This window comes from Mesocricetus auratus, unplaced genomic scaffold, assembly GCF_017639785.1.
Source record: "Mesocricetus auratus isolate SY011 unplaced genomic scaffold, BCM_Maur_2.0 Super-Scaffold_100021, whole genome shotgun sequence".
NCBI classification, from domain to species: domain Eukaryota; kingdom Metazoa; phylum Chordata; class Mammalia; order Rodentia; family Cricetidae; genus Mesocricetus; species Mesocricetus auratus.
The window spans coordinates 9,950,827-9,971,330 of NW_024429202.1; the positions used below are offsets into that span (position 1 = coordinate 9,950,827).

General features: G+C 44.5%; 1 long non-coding RNA gene across 1 annotated transcript in view; it reads left to right on the forward strand.

Annotated features, from left to right (window-relative positions):
- Positions 1-19,321, forward strand: part of LOC110341289 — a 27,414-nt gene extending 8,093 nt beyond the window's left edge. Inside the window, exons 2-4 of the long non-coding RNA XR_005870182.1 lie at positions 7,384-7,572; positions 14,193-14,263; positions 17,548-19,321. This is a non-coding gene — a long non-coding RNA (uncharacterized LOC110341289). The remainder of the gene's footprint in view (positions 1-7,383; positions 7,573-14,192; positions 14,264-17,547) is intronic.
- The last annotated feature ends 1,183 nt before the right edge of the window (positions 19,322-20,504 follow it).

Below are 20,504 nucleotides of genomic sequence, written 5' to 3' on the forward strand. Positions count from 1 at the left end.
GTCAGAGCTAGCCAGTAAGAAACAAGCAAGGCCAACAGCTTCGTAATTAATATAGCCTCCTGTGTGTTTATTTGGGACTGATGCGGCTCTAGAACCAGGCTGGCGGGAAGGTTTCACTCAAGGAAAAGGCTTCTCTTTACACTGGTTGATTTAGACAACTTGTCGAACTAGGGACATCTAGGATATCAATGAAGCATACCTTTTGTGTTTGTAAGTGTGTGTGAGAAAAGCAGATTCGCCATGAATCCTGGTGTTACCATTCCATGGTCTGCGGCTGTGGGATGAATAAAAGTTGTGGGGAGCAACCAGAAATCCAGATGAATGCATCATCCCCTTTCTCCACGTCCTGTTCCACCAAGCTGTGACCTGGGATTTCCACGTCAAGCTTACTGGGTGCTTTTGCTGGGAGCTAAGAAGGTTCTAGCTGATGAAGACGAGGGCTGTAAAGACTGCACTTTTGTGGTTCCACACTGAGAGCTTGGGCAAGGCCTTTCCTGTTACATTTTTCCAAAACATCTGCTGCCTTTTGCCTCTGTCCTAAAAATTTGAAAGAGGCTGTCTTTGAAACAAGAGGACTAATTTGTGACTCGGAGGAAATCTCAAGACGTGTTCAGCTTTGGTGTGTTTATCGCTCAATGCACTTCCTCGGATTCATGCTAAGAGAGAGCAGGAAGCCATAGTGTGCAACATCTGCAGTTGGCTGAGGAAGGGAGAGTGAAGCCAGATGAAGCCGCTGACAGAAATGGGAAGGTTGATTAGGAAAGGCACTTTAATGCAGTTCAAGTTGAGGACAGAGTGGGTGCCAACAAAGTGATCATAGCTGTTAAGGAGATTAGTGACACTGAAGAGAAGGCCAAAGCTCAACTCTGGGAGGTGAAGAAAGGAGCCCCCTCCCTGAAGGCAAATTCATCTGAAAGGAGCGGGGCTGAAGGGGTCATGTGTGGGGGTGAGGGAGGGTGCTTCACAGGTTCGGCCACAAAGGAACAACTGAAGTTGTTATAGATTGGGCCAAAGGGTGTAAGCAGCATCCCAAGCAGGCAACGAACTTGGCACCCTTGTCCATGTAGTGCTTGCTTTGAAGCAGTGTGAGATGCAAGAGTGAAGGTGTCCTAGAGGTTTGGACTGAGTATCCAGAAAGCCTAGAGGCCAGGCAATATGTAGACAGGTGGCCCTGAGAGACTGTTGCACAAAGTTATAAGTGAAGTCTAAGACGCATGGAGTCCCCAGGACACTGAAATGCCGGAAATGTAGTCATTTGCTGAGGAAACCTGGAGGCAGAAAATAGAGTAGACTCCAAGAGAGGCCAGGTCCACTGAAGACCCCACACCTGATGAGTGTAGCTGTTCAAGGCCACTGGAGCCCAAATGATGCCATCATGTGTCCCAGGTACTGGGTACAGGATTTGGAGTCCGCCTTGCTTGTCTTGTTCTGGCCCAATGTTTCCTCCACACAACAGTACTTCTCCATTTTTAAATAGGAATGTTTACTCTGACATTGTATGCTTGTATTTGTATTGGATTTGTATTCTGTAAACTCACAACTCAGAGTTTGCCTGCAGTCTCCAAAAACACTTTGGCCATTTGAACAATGCGAGAACTGTTACAAGTCTAGGAAACTCTTAGAGATGAACTAAATACATGTTTTAAATGAAATGTTCATGAACCTTTGGGAAACATAGGTAAAAATGGAATGGTTTAAAAGCAGTATGTTTGGATATCAACAACAGAATTGTAAATGCTAATTTTAATTATCAACTTGATTGAATGAAGAAACACCTGAGACATCAGTGAAGTATACTCCTTTCCAAGAGGAGTAATTGAGGTGGGGCAGGGAGACCCAGCATGAGCCAGGATCCTGAGCTAAATAAAAAGTTAATTAAAAAAACTATAAGAAGTCTGGCTTTGTCCTACCTCTGCTCCCATTCTATAGAAATACAAGAAGATTCATCCTCCTGCCTCCATACTGTCTGTGAGTATAGATGATATCCCTTGAATGGCATAACAGAATAAATCATTCCTCCTTTAAGTTGCCTTTTGTTAGTTATTTGGTCACAACAATGTTATGTTAGGTACCAGGAAACTAGTCCCAGATCATTCTATAACAATTCATCTCATTCTTGGGCTACATTGCCTCTAGAATACAATGATATTCACAGTTGCAGATAAAATAACCTAGGTGACAAATATAGTCTGGAAATATCCATGTTGAGTTTGCTTGTCAAATTCTTGAGGAGCAAAGTTAGGAGTAACTTCCTGCAAGAAATCCCATACTCTCTTAACCCTGCCTGTTCATATAGCTCTGGTCTATGCTCCCATGGTGGGCCCAATATGTCAATCCTTGTTCTTATACTATATTTGTTGGTTAATGCACCAGATGGCCAAGATAGAGCCCAATGAGCCTTTCATTCTTTGGTGGTTGCATGAGAAACGTACCTGTAAGGGTCACATAGTTGGACATTTGTTCTCCAGCTGGTGAAGCTGTTTGAGGGAGTTACAGAAGGTTTAGGAGGTGGAGCCCTTCTGGAGGAAGTATGTCACTGGGGTGGGCTGTGAGGGTGACAATTTAACCTACTACCTGTCCTCTCTTTCTCTGCTTCCTGTGTGGAGATGAAATATTGACTTCCAGTTTTCTGATCCTGTTACCATGCCTTCCTTGCCATGGTGGAATTTATCTTTGGAATAAAACAAACCAAGATAAGCCATTTTTTCTTCTAAGTTGATTTTGGTCATTGTGTTTTATCACAACAACATAAAATTAGTTAATATACATGCTTCATACTGAGTGGATGAAAGAATGTAAAAGGTTTGGAGTTAAGTTACCTTACAGGAGTCACAACTTTGGTTCTTTTGGGGTTGGCACATGTAGACTTGTTGGGTACTCTTAGTTCATTGTTCCTTAGTATTTGAGGGTGAAATCCACCAAGTTAAAAACAGCTTCTGTATGAATGGTTTGCCACATCTGGCACTGAAGTATTCTCACCAAGTTTCTACTAACTCATTTTTTTAGTGGAACTATCTGGAGTGTTTCCAGGATATGGATTGATCTATTCAACAGAATAAATTCAGAAATGAATGGGCTGTGTTTGGATCATAATCGCCTAGTGAGTTGAGTCTATGTTGGGAGCAATAGGAGGTAAGATTATAAAGTCACTGTGGAAGGCCATAAGATGGCTAGCCTAACAACATTGTATTTTGTCTTGTAGTCAAAGGGAAATCATAGAAAATGGTTGAGAAATTAAAGGAATTCACCAGGTGGTGGCGGTGTATGCCTTTAGTCCCAGCACTCAAGAGGTAGAGGCAGGCGAATCTCTGTGAGTTTGAGACCAGCCTGGTCTACAGAGCTAGTTCCAGGGCAGCTTCCAAAGCCACAGAGAAACCCTGTCTCGAACTAACCCCCCCAAAAAAGAATTAATATGATTCCATAATATCTATAAGCAGCTGATATTGGGGGCTTTGTTGGAAATCACAGCCTGGCTTCCTGACCCTGGTTAGGAAGTGCCGGGCCTGATGTAGGGGCTTAACACATATGAATGAATACATGGCATCAGAAAATTAGTCACTGTCAAAAAAGTAAACACAAGGAAGAATGCTAAAGTATTTTAAAACCCCAAGTTGCACTAAGTACAGAATGAAAGGTTATGTTGATAATCAAAAGAAAAACAGATAAGCACTGTATCAGGCCTGGCAAGAAATGACAACAGAGAACAAGAGTTGGCAAAACACTTTGTAAAAAGTAAAAGAATTTTTTAACTTTGAAGTAAAATTTGCTGAATATTCTTCTTTGCTTTGTCTTTAAACCCTTTGAAAACATAAAGCATTCTCAGCCCAATGATGATCAAAGCAGGCTATGAGCTGTATGTGTCCTCCTTCACCCATTTGGGATTCTGAGCCACTACTAAACTTTCCCAACTAAAGCCACGTTTTGTTTTTACATAGTGACTTTTGCCTTGTTGGAATGTATCGGTAATAGAAGATTTTAAAACTTTTCGTGACTTTAGTTTTGCCAACACTCAAATATAAGAAATTACCTTTAAGGATAGGATCCCAAATAAGATACAAGGAGCGAGCTTGGCATGGTGCCACATACCGGTAGTTTGAGAAGAAGGGCATGGGACAAGAAGACAACCAGTTTCAGGCTAGTCTGGGCGGCACAGAGAGAGACACTGTCTCAAAACAAGCTTTGATAATATCACCGGAAATGCCGCAAGAGAGTGTAACAAACATATGCAAAGACCTAAACAATCTCCCTGCTTAGAAAGCTTTCCTAAGCCTGGCTGATGTTTATGGTCTTTTTTTTTTTCCTTTAGAGAATGCTCCCGTTTAGTGTAAATACACCAGTGATCCAAGGGGCCCAGTTAGGGTGCAAACACAGAGAAAGCCTAGCTCTGCTTCAGAGACTCTAAAGAGGCAGCGGGAAGACTTAGCGGTCTGGAAAAGCATTTTTATTAGAGCACAGGTATAGATTTCATCCATCCTGAGACCATTCAAGACTATTACCCTGTGATGCCCCGAAGCAGAGAGAGGCTATAAAACTTTATCATAATAGTTCTTGAGAAAATAGCAGAGGATTGTCTTGGGGGCTGTTGGGGATAGAAATCTAGGCTATGTGGGAGAAACTGAAAGAAACGGTAAGACAAAAGCAAAAGCTGCAGAGGAGATTCCTAGGCCCCGTTCTTCCCAGCTTGCCCTCCTTCTCCTCCTTCTTCCCGCCTGTCCCCTGCAACATCTTAGAATGCACCTTGCCTCATTTGTGTGCATGTGTGTGTGTGTGTGTTATGTTTTAAAATCACACTAGCCTAACTGTGCCAAAATAACTGGGTGAAGTTATATGAAGCAAACACCAGAACTCCAAGAAACCAAGAATGATCTTCTTGGCTTACTGTTTTGTGAAGCATAGAAAGAGTAGGGTTATTTTGGTTGTGAGCCTAGCCTTTAACAGCTGAGCCGTAATACTAACCAAAAAAATGAAAGACCTGTATCGCAAGAAATTTGAGACTTTAAAGGAAAAAATTAAAGAAGACCATGGAAAGATCTCCCATGCTCTTGGATAGGTAGGATCAATGTAAGTAAAATGGCAATTTTGCCAAAAGCAATCTACAGATTCAAAGCAATCCTCATTAAAATCTCAGCACAATTCTTCACAGACCTTGAAAGAACAATAAGAAACTTTATATGGAAAAACAAAAGACCCAGGATAGCCAAAACAACCCTATTCAACAAAGCAATGTCTGGAGGCATCACCACCCCTGATTTCATGCTCTATTATAGAGTTGTATTGGCACAAAAATAAACAGGTAGACCAATGGAATCGAATTGAACACCCTGATATTAACCCATACATATATGAACATCTGATCTTCGACAAAGAAGCTAAATATATACAATGGAAAAAAGAAAGCATCTTCAACAAATGGTTCTGGCATAACTGGAGGCTGGCATGTAGAAGACTGCAAATAGATCCATGTCTATCGCCATGCACAAAACTTAAGTCCAAATGAATCAGAGACTTCAACATAAATCCAGCCACACTGAACCTTTTAGAAGAGAAAGTGGGAGGTGCCCTTGAAGGAAAAACAGCTGACCTGAAGAAGGGGGAGCTCTTGAACCCCAGACTGATGGCTGGGAATTCAGTATGGAACTGATCCAGACCTCCTCAATGTGGGTGTCAGTGAAGAGGCCTAGGAAATCTATGGGGCCTTGGGTAGTAGATCAGTATTTATCCCCGGCATACAAATGGACTTTGGACACCCATCCCGCAATGAGAGATGCTATCTCAGCCTGGATTCTTGGGAGAGGGCCTAGGCCCTGCCCTGGATGAAATGACTCCCTGAGGAAAGGAGTGGGGATTGGGCAAGGGGGAGGGGAGGGCTGGTGGGAGGGCATGGGAGGAGGAGAGGGAGAGGGAGCTGGGATTGACATGGGAAGCAACCTTGTTTCTAATTTAAATTAAAAAAAAAAAGACAAAAAAAAAAAGGAGTAGGGTTCAAAAGGCTGAGGGGACGGAGGGTATGAGGGCTTGTTTGAGCCTAAGTTCAAATACTGAGAACTCAAGTTAAAAAACAAAACAAACAAATAAAAAACCCAGGCATGGCCATGCAAACTTGCAACCTCGGTGCCATGGGAGAGACAAGAAGGTAAATGTAGTCCACATGAGAGCTCAGCCATCCTAGAGTCCTGCCTCACCTTGCAATCACTCACTCTCTCAGCCACACCACACCAAGATGCCGTCCCAGACAACCGAGACTCTCACCAGAGCTGGTGCTACATGACTTGGGCTTTCAGTCCCTGGAATTTTAAACTAAATAAGCCTATCTAGTATCCCCCCCTTACGTTTTAGCAGCAGGAAACAGAGAACATTTGCTTGTTCAATTTTTACATAAACCCTGTGCAGTAGGTCCTGCTATTACCTCTTTATACAAATGACAAGACAGATTTAACAAGGTCGTAATCTTGCCAAGCCACAGAGCCAAGAGCCCTGAAGCTACGGCCCACACGTGGGTCTGCTGCTTTCCGGTGTGCCTGTTCTGAACCATCTGTTGTCTAGTGGTGTCTGTCTCTGGGTATATCTTGCCTCCTCCACTCTGGCTACATCTTGCGTCCTCTGCTTCTCTACAAGCTCCCAGGGAGCAGAGACCAGAGTGTCCCTACACCCACCTCAGCCTGGAACAAGGCATGCACTCATCTCAGTATTTCTTGAGCAAGTGAAATGGACTAAACCCTCGGGAAGGTATTGCAAGCCACACATAATTTCTCAATGTGAGGGAGGACTGCTGGTTCATATGCATGAAGCAGTGGCCAGGATCCCCTTGGATGCTGATTCCAGAATATTCTTCTTTAAGAAAACTTTGCAGGACTAGAGAGAAAGCTCAGCTGGAAAAGCGCTTGACTTGAAAACCAGGAGGTCTGCATTTGACCACTGGGACCCATGTAACTAAAGCTGGGCATGGAGTCACACACTTGTAATTCCAGAGCTAGGGAGGCTGAGAAGGGCAGATTCCTGGAATTTGCTGGTCAACCTGTCTAGCCTACTCAGGGATCTTTAGGCCAATTAGGGCCTTGTTCAGAATGAGGTGAATGGTGTCTGAGTAGCAATACCTGATCTCAACCTCTGGCATCCACATGCATCCCACATAAATGTATGTACACTTCCTCACACACACCTATACAAACATGTGAGATTTTAAAGATGGTATGGAGTGTGTGTCTGGATAAGCTTGTATTTAAAATGAATTCAAGGGGAGAGGGAGAGAGGCAGAGAGGGAGAGGGAGAGATAAATTGATCATCAGTACAGTGGTTTAAATGAGGAATGTTTTCCCATAGATTCAATGATTTGTACCAATGTCCAAATGATCCCAGCTGGTCCTACTCTTTGGGGACATTTAGGTACCACAGCCCTCCTGGAGGAAGCGTGTCACTGGAGGCAGGATTTGAGATGAAATCCTCACACCATTTCCAGTTCGCTCTCTCTGCCCTCTGCTTGCCTTTGAAGATGTGAGCTTTCAGCTTCCTGTTCCTGCCGCCATGTCTGTTGCTTGCTGCACTGACTCCCGCCATGATGGACCCTCTGGAACTGTAAGTAGAAATGCCCCCTTCCTTTTATAATTTGTCTTTAGTCGTTGTGTTATCACAGCGACAGAAAAGCAACTGATATAATCAGACAGTACACCCTGTCTCAATGTGAAAAGCACACAGGTCTTGGGAATTAAATCTCACCATTCCACAATTATATCCAAATGATCACTTCATCCCAGATGTTATCTTCCAGGTAAATACTGCTCCATGAGATGGGGCATGGAGGCAATCTGATTTCTGGCAGCTCAGGAGTGAACTCTTACCTAGACTATCAGTACCTGAACACTGAAGGGTTTGCAGAGAGAGCTTCTGGACCCTCGGGTTAGTCCTGTTGCCCAGTGCACCTCCCTACTGCTCCTGTACAGGACACAGACTCCCAGGACTCTTCACTGTGGCATGTGTGACAGTACAACATGAGTGTCCCACGACTCTTTGCTGTGGCAGGTGTGACAGTGGAGCGCAAATGTGCTGGCTGGCTTTTGCCAGCTTGACACAAACCTGGGCATATCTAGGAAGAGGGAATCCTAGCTGAGAAAATTCTTCCAAAAGATGGGCCCGTAGGCAAGTCTTTGGCATGTCGTCTTGATGAGTGATTGATGTGGGAGGGCCCAGCTCACTGTGGGTGGTGCCATCCCCGCGCTGGTGGTCCTGGTGGCATAAGAAAGCGGGCTGGGGAGAAAGGCAGCAAGAAGCATTCTTCCATGGCATCTCTTTCAGTCCCTGCCTCCAGGCTCCTGCCTTGAACTCCTGCCCTGGCTTCCCTTAGTGATAGACTTCAAGCTGTAGGCGGAAACAAGCTCTCTGACCCACCCCCACCCCAAGACGCGTCTGATCCTCATGTTTTCTCACAGCAATAGAAACTCGACTAAGACAGTGAGTCCTGCCTGGAGCTCCACTGCTTCCGGGAGAACATCACTGGATAACCCACTACCTCATTGAGTTGGTTTTCTGATCCGTGGATTCCAATGGCCTTTCCTTGCTCTTCTCACAGAACCAATGTGCTCTGAGCCAAATCTGCAGGAATAAGGTGTGGAGTGGGAAGGCTGGGATGAGAAATAAAGGACAGAAGACACTGAAGATACAAGAGAGTGCGTGCCAGGCGGTCTTGCATAAGCTGATGAGTTATGCCAGGCAAGCTCATTAAGAAATACAGAATCAGGCTGCCAGCGCAGTCTATGGGACCTCTGGCAGTGGAACCAGGATTTATCCCTAGTGCACAGACTTTGGGAGCCCATTCCCTGTGGAGGGATACTCTCTCAGCCTAGATACCTGAGAGAGCACCTAGGCCCTGCCCCCAAATGATGTGACAGACTTTGATGATCCCCCATGGGAGGCCTCACCCTCCCTGGGGAGTGGATGAGGAATGGGATGTGACGTTGGTGAGAGGTCATGGGAGGACAGGAGGGAGAGGGAACTGGGATTGGTATGTAAAATAAGATTGTTTTTAATTGAGATAAAAAGTTGTTTGTTTGTTTTTTTTAAGAAATACAGAATCAGATGTACTGTTTGCACAGGGAGAGGGGGGATGGTCAAGTTCAGCAGAGAGTGAGGTCAGAAAATGTTGGCAAAGAGAATACAGGATACCTCGGCTGCAGGTGCCTTAGACTGATAACACAGGGGGGTGTGTGCAGAGTCAGGTTCCCAGAAACTGCAACCTTGACTCCACTCCCTAGAGGCACTGCCTCAGACCAGCCTGGCCAAGCCCTCTCCTAGACAAGAATAGGGAATTAAAGTTCCCTTTGTCCTTTCATGGGTGCCTCTGAGAAAGCCTTGGGCCACTCTGGCTCCCCGCAGTGCTCCAATATATTTTATTTTCCTGTATTAGCAGGCCTTTCCATCTGTTGCGGGAGTGGGGGATTTACTCCAGGCTAAAGGGTCTCCGCACTGGGATCTTGTGGAGGTCCGCATTCTTCTGAGTGGAGGTTCTATATTTGTGTCTGCTACCCGACTTGCTAGCACGATCGTCCTTCAAGGAGGGTTGTTGGGGGAACACAGCACTGCTTTTGGGGACATTCATGTAGGGAATGTTACACTGTGCTCTTTCCTGTCCCCAGCCCCCCACCAGTCCTCAGACTGATATAAACGCAGCTAATGGCCTTAAGGCTGTGAAGTACTTGAGAGGAGCACGAGGAGCATCCAGCCCTATCGGCTGCCATGGTTTTGCTCATGGGGTAGTTTATAAGCCATGGGCGCATATGTTTGACTTCCGTATTTTTTAGTTCCCAGTATCTTTCTCTACCATTATTGTGATTTCTTAGCCACTGTTCTGGCTTGGGCAAAGTGAGCTCCCATGCCTAGTGGTCATGTCTTCTCTCCTGGCTTACATTATGAAGAACAGAGGATGTCCAGAATCTTCAGGATGCAGGTTTTGCCACTTCCGCTTGTGTCTGTGGGAACTGCCCAGCTGGCATTCTATTCAAGAGGCAGACATAGAGCATGCTGAGAGATGAGCTGGGGGAGTCTGTTTCCTAAAAGCGGAGAGAGACTTCTGTTCATGATGGAATCCTGAAAGTTGGTCTTCCAACATCCCCCACCCTTCTGTTCTTCTCATGGAACCTCAAGCATGGCCTGCATCAGTTCTCAACTCTTTGGGCTCCTTAGACTCCTACAGAAAATTTCTCTGCTGTGGTTCTCAGGAGATGCAGAGAAAGATTTTGCTTCTTTGGGAGATATTGCTAGGTGTTCATTGTCAACTCTAGCTAGCTGGCCATCTTGACCAAAATGGAGTTACTCCTTCCCTAGGAAAGAGTCTTTCCAAGAGACACTGCCAAGCTCATCAAGTGGGGGTTGGAGGGTCATGTCTCCTCCAGTTACCACAGGACCACGAGTTTCCTCTTAGGCTGGATTTCAGTATCACTACCCACAGGGGAGAAGAGAAGAACATTGTGAAAAATTGTGTTGCAATGTCAGAGAGAATTCTCTGGCTTTTTTGTTTCTCAATCCACCTTGGGAATGAGGAATCCCAAGGAAGTCTGGGAATGAAGCCAGGGATTGTAGGTGTTTTTCTTTGTGTGTGTGTGTGTGTGTGTGTGTGTGTGTGTGTGTGTGTGTGTGTGTGTACACATGTGTGTGGGTTCACATGCATTGACACCAGAGACTGATATCAGGTGTCTTCAGTTGTCATTCCCTTCATTTATTGATGACAGTCTCTAACTGAACTACAAGCCCACCAGTTTTTAAAATTAATTTTATTTAAATTAAAAACAATCTTATTTTACATACCAATCCCAGTTCCCTCTCCCTCCTGCCCTCCCATTCCCTGCACCAATCCCCCATTCCACCCTCCCATCCATTCCTTAGGGAGGGTGAGGCCTCCCATGGGGGATCATCAAAGTCTGTCGTATTTGGGGCAGGGCAGAGACCCTCCCCACCTGTATCTAGACCGAGAGAGTATCCCTCCATAGGGAAGATGCTGCCGAAACCCATTCATACACTGGGTACCACTGCCAGAGGTCCCATAGACTGCCCAGCCCCTGCAACTGACACCACATTCAGGGGATCTGGTTCGATCCTGTGCTGATTTCCAGCAGTCAGACTGGGGTCTGTGAGTTCCTACTTGCTAAGGTCAACTGTTTCTGTGGGTTTCCCCAGCATAGTCTTGACCTTTTGGCTCATCACTCCTTCCTCTCTACAACTGGATTCGAGGAATTCGGGCCAGTGGTTAGCTGTGGATCTCTGCTCAAGCCCACCAGCTCTACTGAGTTAGCTATTCAGCATGCTCCAGGAATTCCCTGTCTCGGCTTCCCCACCGCTGTCATGTCTGCAAAGTACCTTTCAGTATGTGCTCTGGGAATGTGGACTTTGCTCCCCACACTTGTGTGGGGGGGTGCTCTCTCCAATGAGCTGTCTCCCCAGCCCCCTCCTAGTGTTTTTGTTCTGCAGCCTCTGACCTGATAGTATGTCAGAAATGAAATCAGGTTAAAACTTTGGGCATATGCCTTTTCTGGGTGGAAATTAAAGATAAGTCTGAGGTTCCAAAGTCTAAGGACAGGCCAAGGTGCTGAATGCCATTTCATTTGCTGTCTCAATTCTGAGACTGTTGTTCAGTGTGGGGATTGACTCATTGGCTGTTAAAGCTTATGTAATGGCTGTCAAACTATGCTTTTAAAGGATTTATTTGTGTGTGTGTGTGTGTGTGTGTGTGTGTGTGTGTGAGTGTGTGTGTGTGTGTGAATGCCATGGAGGCCAGAAGAAGACATCAGATGTTCTGAAACTTGAGCTGTGGGTGGTTGTGAGCTGTCTGATGTTGGAGCTGGGAACTGACCCCAGATCTGCAGAGCAGAGCTCTCTTAATCTCTGTGCTATCTCTGCAGCCCCTAAAATAATGAAAAAGAACAATGGGCCAGAATAGACAAGGTCAGAGCACACTGAATGTAACAAGGGCAGATACTTCAGAAACATCTTCATCCAACAGCTACATGTAAACCAAATGCATACATAGATACAATACACATGCAGAGACCCGAGTACTGATTCTTATGTCAAGTGTATTTTCATGTCTAGGCTTCAGTATAAACAACAGTTGTGGGGGAAAATGAAAGAAAATGCAGACCTTCTTACTAGTCTAGCAAGCCTACCACACAGTGCTTCTTGAGTCTACTTTGAAATCTACCATTTCTTCTTGATACTCTGATGGACCTAGTTCTGATATTTTGTAGCTGACTTTAATGAGGAATATGCCATATCCTTGCTGTAGAAACACAGATATGGGGCCATCAAAAATATGTAAAAGAGTTAATTTATCTATTATTTATTTATATTTGTATGTATACTTTATATGAGGTGGGACAAGGTGCCCACTTAGACCAGAAAAGGGCATAAGATCCCATAGAGCTGGAGTTACAGGCAGTTATGAGCCTCCCAGTGCGGGTGCTGAGAACTGAATGAACACCAGCCTTCTGTAAGAGCAGCAAACGCTCTTAACTGCTGGTCTATCTGTCCCGACTCTAAATGTATCTCTGAGACAATAAAGAAAGAAGACTGTGGAAGTCACTATAAGTACAAATCTCTTTTTCAATTTTATTTGCTGTAAATTTGTGATGTCAATGTACATGATGCTGCGGTGCATAAGACATGGTAGTAAGCCTTACATTGCATGTTGAGCATCCTGCCCATAACTCCTCTGCCCTCTTTTTCAAGCCCCTCCTTCCCTGAAGTACTCTTTGTCCCCTTAAGCAGTTTCACCTGTTCTTTCATGCCATATATTCATGCAATATCCTATGTATCTGTATAAACTCTAGGGACCACAAATGAGAGAAGAACTGGAATATCTGTTTTTCTGAGATTGGCATAATTCGCTTGGTCTGATTATTCCCAATTACCTTCATTTTCCTGCACATGTCATCACTTTCTTCTTCATAACTGAAAACAAATCTCTCTCTCTCTCTCTCTCTCTCTCTCTCTCTCTCTCTCTCTCTCTCTACACACACACACACACACACACACACACACACACACATCACCACCACCACCACCACTTCTGTTGCTGGACACCTGAGTTCGCTCCATGTCTTAGTTATTTTGAATTGTGCTGAAGTGGACACTTGACATACAGGTATCTCTGTGATGTGCTGGAGTCCTTTGAATGAACACCCAGGAGTGAGAGCATTGTGTCAGATGGTAGGTCTATTTCTTCTAGAACCCTGTGCTAATTTCTATACCGGCTGGGCTAGCTCATATCCCTGCCAACAGAGTGTAAAGGCTCCCTTTTCTGTATACCTCACCAGCATTTGCTGCTTGACTTCTTGATGACTGCCATTCTTCCGTCTGAATAGGAGGACTGGTCTCCATTTAAGCAAACTGTCCCGACAATCATGTTTGCAGGAATCAACACAATCAACTTAGTTATTGGTTGTTTTCCTGGACATACATTTTCTGGAGCAGCCACCTTGACTCACAAAGTTAAATATTTACAGGATTTCCAGATATGCATTCTTTAGATTTAAGTAAAGTTCCCTCCTCTGTGATGCTGTTTTGTTAGTCACCAAGAATGCGGTCTCAGATACTATTTGTTTTTTAAGATTGGGTGCTGGCAAAATGTGAAAGAACAAGCATGTTTACATAGGGATTAGACTGTCAGATTTTTCTAGGATTTGAAAATTTCCAAAGCAAAGTAAAGAAAGTGGAGATAAAACGTATTTTAGAAGGGCCAGTGAGATTGCTCAGTAGTTAAGAGCACTTGCTGTCCTTTCAGAGGACCCAGATTCAGATCCCAGCACCCACACGGTGGTTCCCATCCCAAACGTTTGTAACTCCAGTTCCAGGTGCTCTGACATCCTCTTCTGACCTGCATACATGCAGGCACAACACTTACACACACACAATACAGTTTACTGTATTTGATGGAATTAGCCCAGGATGGATTTGGTTTGTTTTCATAATAGGCACTTCTACGGTGACAATAAGTGACCAGTCCAGCCTTAGTTCTGAAATGCTGGTTATCAAGGGGTATCAATTACTTCAAATAGATACTGGTGTCTACCCAAGTGGATGGCCATGGTCCTAATGCTTGTCGTTTAAAGGAGCATGCCTCTAAGAGTCCTAGATCATGCTGGTCCTTTTTCTGTCCTCTGGTTTGCTCTGTTCTTCTAATACTGTCTTCTTTACCTTTCTTTTATTAGACAGGTGCTTCAACCAGAAAAGCAACAGACCCTATAATCAATCCATTTTTTCTCTAGAGTTCAAGTGACAGGTAAGATGGCCAACTCATTCAATAGTTTCCAGTTGCTAAAGCTGTGTACCACAATTGTTTTCTGACTTAATGTTGGATAAATTTATAGGAACTATATAACATGTGGGGAGGGAGCATGGTGGGAAGGAGCGTGGTGGGAGGGAGTCTTAGCTTTGGGACCCTGGGTGATTTGCTTTTCAGTGCTTGCTTCATGTTTCTCATTTCTAAGCCAAATCTAACACTGTGAGATTTAAATAAGGGGAGCGTGTGTGTGTGTGTGTGTGTGTGTGTGTGTGTGTGTGTGTGTGTGTAGTGTGTGTGTGTGTATGCATGTAAGAAGTAGAGAAAGAATGAATGAGAAATATATTTTGCCTGGAATAATACTTGGAGCAACATAAACGCTCAGGAAGATAATATTAATTGTGTTTTATATGAAGTGTGACCACAGTGTCATTACCATAGCAAACACCATTATTATTTGCATGTGAAGCCTACAGATATTATACTGCAAATACATCCCTTTTAATTAAGGATGTTGATATTACAATTGCTCAAGTAGCTGGTGGTCTAATGAAAGTTTCCTCTGTCCTAGCCTTGTCCCTGAAGATTCAAGTGATGCAACAACCTTGAGTTCATAGTTTCCTATCTGTTAGATTAGTCACTGTCTTAATTAGGTTTCTATTGCTTCAATGAACCACCATGCCCAAAAGGCAAGTTGGGGAGGAACATTTCAACATTGCTGTTCATCACTAAAGGAAGTCAGGATAGGAACTCAAAAAGGTCAGGATACCAGAGGCAGGAACTGATGCAGAAACTATGGAGGGGAGCCACTTACTGAATTGCTTCCCATGGCTCACCCAGCCCATCTTCTTACAGAACCCAGGACCAGCAGCCCAGGGATGGCACCATCCAGCAAGGGGTGGGCCCTCTCTCATTGATCACTAAATGAGAAAATGCCTTACAGCTGGATCTCAAGGAGGCGTGTCCTCAGCCGAGGCTCCTCCCTCTGATGACTCTAGCTTGAGTCAAGTTGCCACACAGTACTACCCAATACACCCATAGATCAGGAATTGCTCAGTCATCATCAGAGATGCTTCTTCTTGCTGTAGATGGGAACTAACACAGGCCCACAACCGGATAATGTGCAGAAGAAACTTTGGAACACGAGGTCCTGAATGGGAGGGATACCTTCATCACATCTCTCCTTTCAAGGTTCAGGGATCTATCTGGGGGAGGAGGAAGACTGATGTAAGAACAGTAGGTGATGGATGACGCCAAGGAAACAGTGTCTTCCAGATACCACAGGGCTGATGCACATGCAAACTCACAGACTGCGGCAGCATGCACAGGGTCTATACAGGTTCGAGGCCCATGGAGTCCCAGCACTGACATGGGCAGGTGGGCACAGGGTTCAACTCCTGTCTGAGAAGCTATTTGCAGCTGATACCTGCTGGCAAAGGGAAAATCAGTTTTCTCCAGCAGAGTTCCATTGCATTTATCAACTACACTCTGGGGTAGACCCCATACCTAAGAGTGGTTAACCAACACAAAATGAATTGTGTGTGTGTGTGTGTGTGTGTGTGTGCGTGTGTATATTGGAGGGTAGTGCTTTTTGTTGTTCTGACATTTTTTCACTGGGGTGGGGAGTGGGGGGTGGGCCTTGAGTGAGTAGGGAAGTAGAGAGGATCAGGGAGGAATTTGGAAGGGAAAAATGTGGCCAAAATATTGTACGAAATATTTATTAAACATTCTTTTAAGCCGGGCAATGGTGGCACACTCCATCAGTCCCAGCACATGGGACTCTGAGGTCAGCCTGGTCTACAAGAGCTAGTTCCAGGACAGGCTCCAAATCTACACAGAGAAACCCTGTCTCACAAAACCAAGAAACAAAAGCAAGCAAACAAACAAAAACAAAACCCCCAAAACTTCTTTTAAATAAATTGAATCAAAGGGAGATGATTCCATGTTTAATTATGTCAAGAGCATCCCATGCCACTAAGCCACAGTTATGTACCTTCTTTCTGTTTGTGTCTTCTGTCTGGTCTACCTAAGATAGGCACATGGCTGTCATAAGCTCTAGGTATCTGGCCTTCTTGCCCCTTGTTCTGTAGGGATTCATCTAATCCCTGGCACCTGAGTGCTACTTCATATGAAAAACTTTCAAAAGCACTATCCTAGACTGTGAAGACTGGAGAGATGTACTCTACATGTGATCGCCTGTGTCCCAAATAAGAGGGAGGCAGAAAGGAACTTGGCTACAGAAGAGGAGAAGGTGGTATGACTACAGACACAGGAACGAGAAGTGATCAATTGATTAGACAGAAGCTAATCAATGCCAGTGGCTACAGAAACCACAAGAGACAAGGAAATGGTTCATCCCTAGGATCCCTGGAGGCAGTCTGACCCCATGATACTGACTTTGGACTTCAGTTCTTTCAAATTGTGAAAGAATGAATTTCTGCTGTTTTTACCACTGTTTGTGATAATTGTTAGGGCAGTCATTGGAACTAGTACAGGGAGTAAAAGCAAAATTTCTTTTAAGATGTTTTCTTTAAAAGACAGAAAATCTCAGAAGCCCCTTTGCAGCTCCCCTGCCTTCCTGCCCCAGTCCTATTAAAGGGATTCTCAGCCAGGCAGTGGTGGCATACACCTTTAATCCAAGCACTCAAGAGGCAGAGGCAGACGATCTCTGAGTTCAAGGCCAGCCTGGTCTACAGAACAAGCTCTAGGACAGTCAAGGCTATCCAGAGAAACCCTGTCTCAAAACAAACAAACAAACAAACAAACAAAAACCCAAACAACAAAAAGGACTCTCATTTCCAGAATGCTTAGAAATACGGGCCTGACATTTCTTTTAGCTTCTATAAAGGTCTGCTAGTAAGGACCTGCTGTCATAGATAAAACAGTTTTGAGAAAAAGCATCTAACAGGGTCTATCATAGTTGATATAGGGAAACAGTTGGTGCTAAAGCAAAATGCACCAGCTGAATGTCAAGGTCAAGGCACTGTTGTCTGAGGGATCCAAGGGTTTACCGTATTGCTCACATAAACTCGTTCACCAGCATCCAGTCCCAGGTCTGCTTACCACACAAGTCAATGGATTCTATGCTCTGCTGTAACAAAGCAGACACAAACACTGCCAAGGAGACAAGCATCTCTCCTAGGGATGAGGTCTCACTTGGCCATGGCTTGGATGACCTTGGGAAATCAGAAGACAAGCAAGTGAAGTCCACTGAGGGGGGACATCTTGCAGAGGTGGGTAAGCTTCCCTGGCAACGTGCAGCTGATGACTCTGCTTTCTGACAGGTGTGTTCCCAGCTTCTGCCTCTGTATAATTTCAGACCGATGAAGCTAGGCTTGGAGGTATGCACCTATAATCCCAGCTACTCGGGAGGCTGACTTGAGAAGATTGTTTGACCCTAAGAGTTCAAGGCCAACCAGGGCGACACAGCAAGGCCCTGCATAAAAGCAATGCAGTGTTGGGATATGGCCGAGTGGGTGAAGGACCTGCTTCAAAAGTGAATTCCAATCCCCAGAACTCATGTACAAACTGTAAACCCAGAGCTCCTTCAGTAGGATGAGAGGCAGATACAAAATTCCTAGAAGCTTGAAGGTCAGGTGGCTTGGCCTATATGATGGCAAATAAGAGACCCTGTCTCAAGGTAGAAGACAAAGACTGACATCCACACACATGGAATGCACACACTTGTATTCACACACAAATTGCACAGCACACATATAACCCTCCCCTTACATAAGTACACACAGATTTTCAAAAAATCCAACTTGCTGACTCATTGGTAGTTACTTAGGTGACTTTTCTGGTGGCTCGCCACCCACTGATTTGGGGACAGTTTCGAATACGACTTCTTGCATGTGAGATTGAGTGATTGTGTTACTGTTTGCCCCATTTAGACCCAGTTGGCCTCTGAATGCCTCGTGGCATTTAGCCTCGACTGTGAAGACAGGAGGAGGTCTTTGCCAAGAGACTGCTATGTTGAGGGTGTTATCTGGAATTAAACATCCTTCAATATGACCTCACCACCTCCCCCAAGAGAATACATCTCTTCCTTATTATATTTTTCTTCATTAATTTTAAAAATGTCTTTGGTTTTGGTTGAGTTCACAGAGGATTATAAAGCACAAAGCCCTGGCATCTGGAAAATTCCTTTCTTGCTGCTCTCCAGTAAGACTAAATTTAAAAGAAAGCTACACAGCAACAGTCAGGTGATGTGGCTCTTTGCCCAGAAATAATTGGTTTCTGCTAATGCTCAGCTAGGGACAACAGCAGTTTGAAATCCCTTCCTTATGGTATCATCTTTTCCTGGTAGGCTAGTGAGTGGCTTGGCTACCAGAGGAGTTCTGCAGACTTGGCCATGCAGTGAATCTCTCCAGCACAGCTGAGGTTTTTCCAGACAGCAAGTGCTATAGAAATCCAGGTTTTCAAGGGAACTGACCCTGTATCATGGGGGTTAGAAGTCTTTGGTGCTTTAGCAGAAGATGGAAAAGATTTCAATGTGCTTTCTGCTCATTTCTGGGATGGTTCAGTGGTTCTGGGCCTGGGTTAAACCTCTAGATCTCTGCAGACACATCTTTATTACTTTGGTGTTATTTATTCACTGTGCCACCACAATTCCAAAGCAGAGGCCCCAGGACAGGACCGTCCTTTATTACTGTTGTGCCCAAACTCTGAACCCCCCAAATCACCAAGAGACCGGATCTGATGCAACAGCAGAGTCTTTAATTTTATGAGGTAACCTAACCTCCCCTCATCCATCTGACACAGAGGGTGAAGCAGGTAGGGACAGGGAATATATTGGGGTAGAGCAAGGGGACTGTCTGGGGGTCCGCTAGTTGCATAGCAACAGTCTCAGGGTTGGTGCATCTGAGGGCTTGGGCAACCTGTCCTGTGTTGATTGATCAGAAGGGTTGCTATGCTTAGAGACTCTCCCTGGGAAGTTGCTAGGCTCTGTATTCCATTGTTGTTGGGGAAGTCCTGTTATTTGCCTGTGCACTTGTCAATAAAGTACTGTCTGGCCAATAGAAAACCTAGATAGGAGGGACTAGGAGTCGAGGAGGATTCTGGGAAGGGGAAAGACAAGAGAGTCAACATGTGACGCCATTGGGGTAGGAAGCTCGGAAACCTCTCCGGTAAGAGACATACTTAGATTAACAATTATGGGGTAAATACTTAAGTCAGAGCTAGCCAGTAAGAAAAAAGCAAGGCCAACAGCTTCATAATTAATATAGCCTCCTGTGTGTTTATTTGGGGACTGCAATGAGGCAGAGCCCAGGCGGCTGGCAGGGAATAAACCAAAGCGGCTAGCAAAAGAAAAAGCTTCTCATAACAAAATGGTGTCAGGAGTGGGATCATGAATTTCCACGCAAAATAACAAAAGCTTTAAAGGAATTTTAGAAACAGAAGAACAGAGAGAAGCACAGATTTTGGTAGCAGCATTTTTCTCAGGTATGCTCTGTTTTGCTAGCCACAAGCCGAGATTCACGTGGCTCGCTTACTGGAGTCTTCCTGACTTGGCATTAAAAGAGAAAGAAAAAAAAAAACCAACAAGCTTCTTTTAAGAGACTCTGCTAACGATTGAAAGTACATACAGCTGGAAGTGGCAGCTTTTGCTGGATGTCAGCATGGACTGAGGCGGTAAGCTGAAATCACGCTTACGCCCGCCATCTTGAAACGGCAGTTTAAAACAGCCGCGGTTTTACAGATAAGACACGTGGCCAGAAAAACATAAAGATTTACAGTAAAGTCAGACTTGGATAAAGAAAAACTTCTAAAGGTTTACAGTGTGTTTAAAAATATATGTGAGATTGAGAGAGAAACTGAAACGACAAAGTGGTAAATAAATACAAAAGCTGGCTGTGGTGGCACACGCCGGTAGGATTACTCCAGAGGCAGAGACAGGTGGATTTCCAAAGAGAAAGCCTGTCTCAGAGAAAAATAAATGAAAGTGAAAGAAATAAAGTAATAATAGATAAATAAATAAGCCACATAAAGATGGAAAATACACAGAGAGTCTGGATACTGTATGCTATTGTGTTTTTCAGTTTTTTGATTGCTAAGGAAGGAACAGCTGCTAAAGTACACTTGATTATAAATGCTGCTGAATTAATCCAACTTCTATCTTTTAAAAATGCCTTGACTTCAAAATTTAAGTATAAGGATATGTTACTCGGAAAAGGAGTTTTAGTTTATGTTTCCACAGAAAATGAAAAGCTGAGGATTCCTTCCAGACTTTTGTGGTTTG